The sequence below is a fragment of the Paralichthys olivaceus genome, chromosome 17 (genome assembly GCF_024713975.1).
Source record: "Paralichthys olivaceus isolate ysfri-2021 chromosome 17, ASM2471397v2, whole genome shotgun sequence".
Classification (NCBI taxonomy): domain Eukaryota; kingdom Metazoa; phylum Chordata; class Actinopteri; order Pleuronectiformes; family Paralichthyidae; genus Paralichthys; species Paralichthys olivaceus.
In genome coordinates, this window is record NC_091109.1 from 13,932,972 (window position 1) to 13,938,973 (window position 6,002).

Genomic DNA, 6,002 nt, shown 5'->3' on the forward strand with positions numbered 1-6,002 from the left:
TCCAAATGTGAATGGTGACAGATGGTGTTTGTGTGTGATGCAGTGCTGCCTGGATTAGGCAATATAACCAACAAATCCACACCCCCAGCCCTTCCACACATCCCACCACCTCCCCCTGTCCCTATGTCACTTTCTCCTCCTGCTTCACCATGTAGCACTCTTTTCTTGTATCACTCTTTGAATGAGCATCAAACATTGGGTGTTTATTCATTTACTATAATTCAAAAGATGTCATCAGCACACAATTTTAGCTCCATCTCTCCAGCCCTTCACATCAATGCGTTCCTGATCTCCCTCCTCCAAACAGACCAGGCCACGATGACAATGAGATCACAGACCAGGCCACGATGACCATGAGTGAGATCACAGCAATAATCTGGAGAGCAGCATCAGTGTGACCCGCTGCCTTATTCCACTGAAGCTTCCACTCTCTCATCTGGTCTGATTCTCTCACGCCACTCTTCATCACAGGAAATGGACAAGCTGTAAATGAATGTGCTGAACAAGTGGGACTTATCCACATAAGTCAGGGTGAGGCAGATGAAGGATAAAGCCTCTCAGCTGCATGTGGATGATTCTTGACTGTTTTGTGTTGTTGTTTTAAATAAAATAAAAAAAAGAAATCAGTGCCATGGAATTTGATTTCCTGTGTGCACATGTCATTATTGTAACGTTCCATGGTGCATTAGACTGACAGAGGTTGAATGTTTAGTACATTAAGATATATATATATATCTTATTTTATATATATAGAATATATAAGACACATTTTTAAATGTTGAGCTTTTTCTGTCTCAGCTGATGAAGATCTAAATCTCTGTTGTCAGCTCTCGGAAAAATTAAATATATTTGTGCATGGTATGAATACGGTTAGGGATATAAAGTAGTCACTGTTAATGAGAGAGCAAACATTAATAACAGAGATCTGACAAACTGCCCTGGGAGCATCGAAAACAAACAGCAACTAAGAATTATATATTTTTTATTCAACACTGTGTTTTCTCATTTAACGGTGTCCATCCCTGACAGTTCAGTCAGATATTCCAGGGGCGGATCCCAGGGGCCACACCAGGGGGGCACTGGCCCCAGCTGAAATCTGATTGGCCCCTGAAGTTCCCCTGTCCTGCCAGTATAGTCTTAAAGTCCATTAAGCCATACTCAGATATGACCTGCTGTCCAGACCTTGCCCGCAGTTTGCCTTTCACACATGCACAGACGCAGGTTCTCTGCACAGTCTCGTTCACAACACCAACAAATCCTCCTCATTCAGACGAGAGGTGGAGCAGCTGGGTGGAGCAGACAGAGGCAAGAAGTAACGTATCGATTCCGCTGCAAAGCTCACGTGATTTTCCACAACACACTGACAACTTCGTCGGTGGAGGCAGCTGCAGACAGCTTTGCTAACACTGATAATATATGACAATTTCAATTTTTTGAAGTACACAATGATCTTGAACAAGGAACAATTTTCAAAATATATTAAATGATGTGTGATTTTGCTCAAAGCAATAGGGCTAACAACCAGTACTGAGCGTGCACCTTACTGAATTCAGGAAGTCTGCATGGTTGTAGGACATATAATAATTGGGCCCTCTGTTAAAATCGTGGCCCATAAAATGCTCCTGATTTCGAAAATTCCATATCCGCCACTGAGATATTCAAATGTAATGATAATGTAGCCACGACCTGCTATAGTATATAGATGAGGGGGCTACAGAGGTCTGGTAAATACTAATTTTTCAAGTATTTTTTGTTCTTAATGCTATCATCCCCAGGGGACCCCCAGATTTGATGGGATATCCTGTGATGATATCCCATCAAATCTCAGACTCAGGAAAGGAAATGAGGAAATAGATTGTCATTGCCTTCCATTTACAAATGATGATTACAAAATTATTTGTACGGCTGTCAAAGATTGATCCTGGAGTAAAAAAAATATTGTGGTCGTGGATGATAAGTAGAAAGAACAATGGTGGTCCTGATTCTCGTGAAGAGTGTTTTTAAGAGCCTGTGGTTTCCATGCATTTCATTAGAGCACAGCAAACGCTAGAAAAAGCAGAGAATGCACTGGAGTCTAACACAGTGCATTTAGCCCCAGGAGCTTGATGAAGTGGACTATGGAGAGCATGCCACATCCTAGAAACATCTGCTGGTTGAGCAATTAATATGGTTCACTTGCTGGATTTACAGCATTCACAACATCCTTCTATAAACAGCTACTCCCTAATCATTTTTGTGTTCAACTTCCTCCCTCTTGATCCAGCACTCAGTGGGATGTTTTTGATGGAGTCATGAAGGGCAGTAATGATGTTCTAATCCCTCAGAGGCTGGCTTCAAACCTGCGAGCAGGCAGAGATAATGCTGTGTATCTGTGAGTTTCATCAGTTGCAGCAATCTCATACAAGGTTTATCAGAGCCGCGGTGGATAAGAAACATTTTTCCTTCATGTTGTAAATACAAATTTTGACAGATTTAGTAAACTTTCAGAAAGAGGCTGAAAGAAAGTCTCCCAAACTGCCTTTAAATTAATTGGTGTTGCATGTTGAATAGCCACAGACATCACGTCAGGAAAGAGGCGTTGAATGCTTTTCAGAACATTTATAAAATACAATACACACTCCACTTGTCCTCTTATTGTTTAGTGTGAGGCTCTACACAAAGAAACAGGAAGAAGATTCAGTCAGAGAAAATATGTGAACGAGGTAGAGGCAGACTCTGGTATTCATGGAAGGGAAAACATGATATTGATAAAGTGAAAGAAGGCCTGAGGTGACTGGTAGGTTAGTCATGCAGGGTCAGACCCAACTATCCCTTCTTTCTATGTTTGTAATCTAAGAAATGTACGGAGTCCTTTAACCAATAACACAAAAACAACCCTGGAGAAGACAGCTTCTTCAGGATAACAAGGATTTCACACAAATCACACACACCACCTGCAATTGAGTATATAAAAAAAAAACGTGTTAAAGCACATTGTTTAGAAAAGTCTTATTTATTGGTAGTATTGTTAGTACATGTGAGTGACTAATAAAAATGACTAGTGACAGGACAGTGGAGAGGTTTTCACTGGTTACATCATAGCTTCTGGGAGATGTGTTTTATAAATAAAAGAAATAACCTAAAGGGGCCCATGTGGTAAATGGTGAATATGGCCCAAATTGCACAAACTAATTCGGGCACATTTGGTTGATACGTGGTATTGCTATACATTTCTTGTGGCCCAGATCTGGCAAAAAGAACTGGATGTGGGCCCAATCTGGGCCAAAACAATTTTTGACATGTAGGTGGCACTGTTCTCTGTGGAGTTTGCACTCTGTCTTCCTCCCACAGTCACAACACTCACAATTTAGTAAATTTGCTTGTAGGTGTGACTGCCTGTTTACCATCTGATGGACCATCTGATGGACCTGTCCAGGATGTACCCCCCCCCCCCCCCCCCCCCCCCCCTCCAGTCTCTTTGCTAAACTAGGATAAACACATCTCATGTCTATCGCCACATGCAAAGACATATCTCTGTGACATTGCTGACGACTTATCAGATCATAAGTTATTATAATGTATATATTACAATATAATTTGCTCTCTTCCTCTGTGGCCCCAGAGGGACAAAGGATTCACTCTCAGCTCTGCTCCTCTGTCAGTGACATGCGCTTCTCATTTCCATAACAATACGCAGCTCTTGCCGGGAGACGGCCAGAACTGCACGCTCAGCTTCTTCTCCCGCTGTGTTTGAGCTGAAATAATGTTCCTGTACCTGAGTAGCCTTCCCTCGTCTCTCTGCCGTGTGCGAGCTACTGCTGCAGTAGCAGGGGGACAAATTTCCCTGTTGATGTTTTGTTTTCATATCCAGCTTTGCAGATCAGACTGAAATCCAAATGCAAAAAGCCGCTGCGGAATTATGGCAGCGTTTCAAATTGCTCATTACCTCGTCTCAATGGGGGATAATTCGTCAGCCTGTCTCGCCAAGCACAACACACACAGACACCACGCCAACATTTACACACACAAATAGAAGCGCTGTGTGAGCATATTCCTTCCTTTATGGGTATTTCATTTTACATTCGTGGAATCCTGTGTTTATACATCAGGAATCGAGGTGATCCTGAAAAACATTTGCGTTCGATAAACCTTATTTTGTGATGGGTGTGAGAACTGGCATCTCTCGAAAGCCAATGATGCAATCATGAGAGAGTTGTGTTGGGAGTGTTTAACGCTCATCACCCCAAAATATAACATTCAAATAAAAATGCTTTGTGTCCATGTGTCTGTGTCTGTTGGTTATACTGTGAGTATTTGGTTATGTTGTGAGTATTTTGGTTGTGTTGTGAGAATGTGGTTATGTTGTGAGTATTTGGTTATGTTGTGAGTATTTGGTTGTGTTATGAGTATTTGGTTATGTTGTGAGTATTTTGGTTATGTTGTGAGTATTTGGTTATGTTGTGAGTATTTGGTTGTGATGTGAGTATGTGGTTATGTTGTGAGTATGTGGTTATGTTGTGAGTATTTGGTTATGTTGTGAGTATGTGGTTGTGTTGAACGTGAACTAGAACTAGAGGTAGAGAGCATGGTGGAAGAAGTCCCAGGGGCAGATGTAACACATGTTGTGATTATTTGGTTGTGTTGTATTTGTTTTCTTTTTGTCACACATATGTTTTCAGTTTGATGAACATGTTTTCACCAGTTGTACGTGTTGTATCTATTTGCATGTACTTGCTTTGCATCATGGCCTCAGGGCTACTGTGGAAAATGCTGGTGTGGCAGCAGAGAAAACTTATGGCTGGCACCTTTATATTACATGTTGTTATGTTCCTGTAGTGAAGGAGGCCTATATGTTCACAAGCTAGTTGCTATGTTGCAGTACAGGTACAGGTATGTGTGCGGTAAAATTAGATCTGAGTTGAGACCAACATGTCTGGCTTGGTAAACTTAAACATAAGGCCCCTAGTCAAAGGCAGCATTGTAATTATAGCAATATATTTTGTTGTTTTACATAATTTTAGTTTTGGGACCATGTAGAATTATCAAACAACAACAAACAGGTGGAAAAATACTAATATGAATATATTAGATTTGTGTTAAAGAAGGTGCAGTATAATCTGTGTAGGATTTGTAAATGTGTAAATGTGAATGTTCTATATAAACCTGCAATGGTGTGGGAGTGATTTTTAGAGCACTTGAAAAAACAGGGTAGCAAAAGAAAGAAAAGAAGAAAGGAAACTAATGATAATGCTTTTTTATATAAATGATGTCTTTCTCTAGAAAAGGGAAAGACCTTGCCCTTGAGAGATTCAACTGCTCCCAGACCCTGTGGAGGACGAGGGAGAGTGAACAGCGCCTGGATGGCAGTGTAATTTCCAAAGATTTTTATTTCCCTGATTCCATTCTGATGAAAAACAAAAAATCAGGCTAAAGCCCCCGATATTGATGATGATGATAATAATAATAATAATAATAATAATAATAATAATAAACTTCACTTATATAGAGCTTTTCAAAACACAGTTAAAATGGAAAATTCAAGGCAAAGGATAAGAGGCAATTAAAAAGCAATTGTGTGGAATGTTGAGTAGGGCCTTCGCTGAGGACCTCAATTTTTAATCAGGCACATTTAGTGTCAACACATCCATATTGTATAGGTGCAAGTCCAGAATGGGCCTTAACAGTCAACAATAAAATCATAACAGCAATTCTAAAATGTACTGGGAGCCAATGAAGAGAAGCTAAAATCAGATTCACATGCTCCCTCTCAGCAGATTTGGTGAAGAGGCTGGCTGCTGCATTTTAGCTGAGCTGTAACCGAGGTAGATTCTTTGGGCTCTGGTGGTGAAGAGAGAATTACAATAATCCAAGGCGAGGTCAGTTTCAGAGGGTGACACCGAGATGATGACGCCGACGGTCAACAACCTTGTGACAGAGCTGAACTCATGCAGACTTAACAGAGCTTGAACACCCAGCGGCATCTGCAGCAGCTACTGGAGAAGTTGAGAGTCAAGCAAACATAA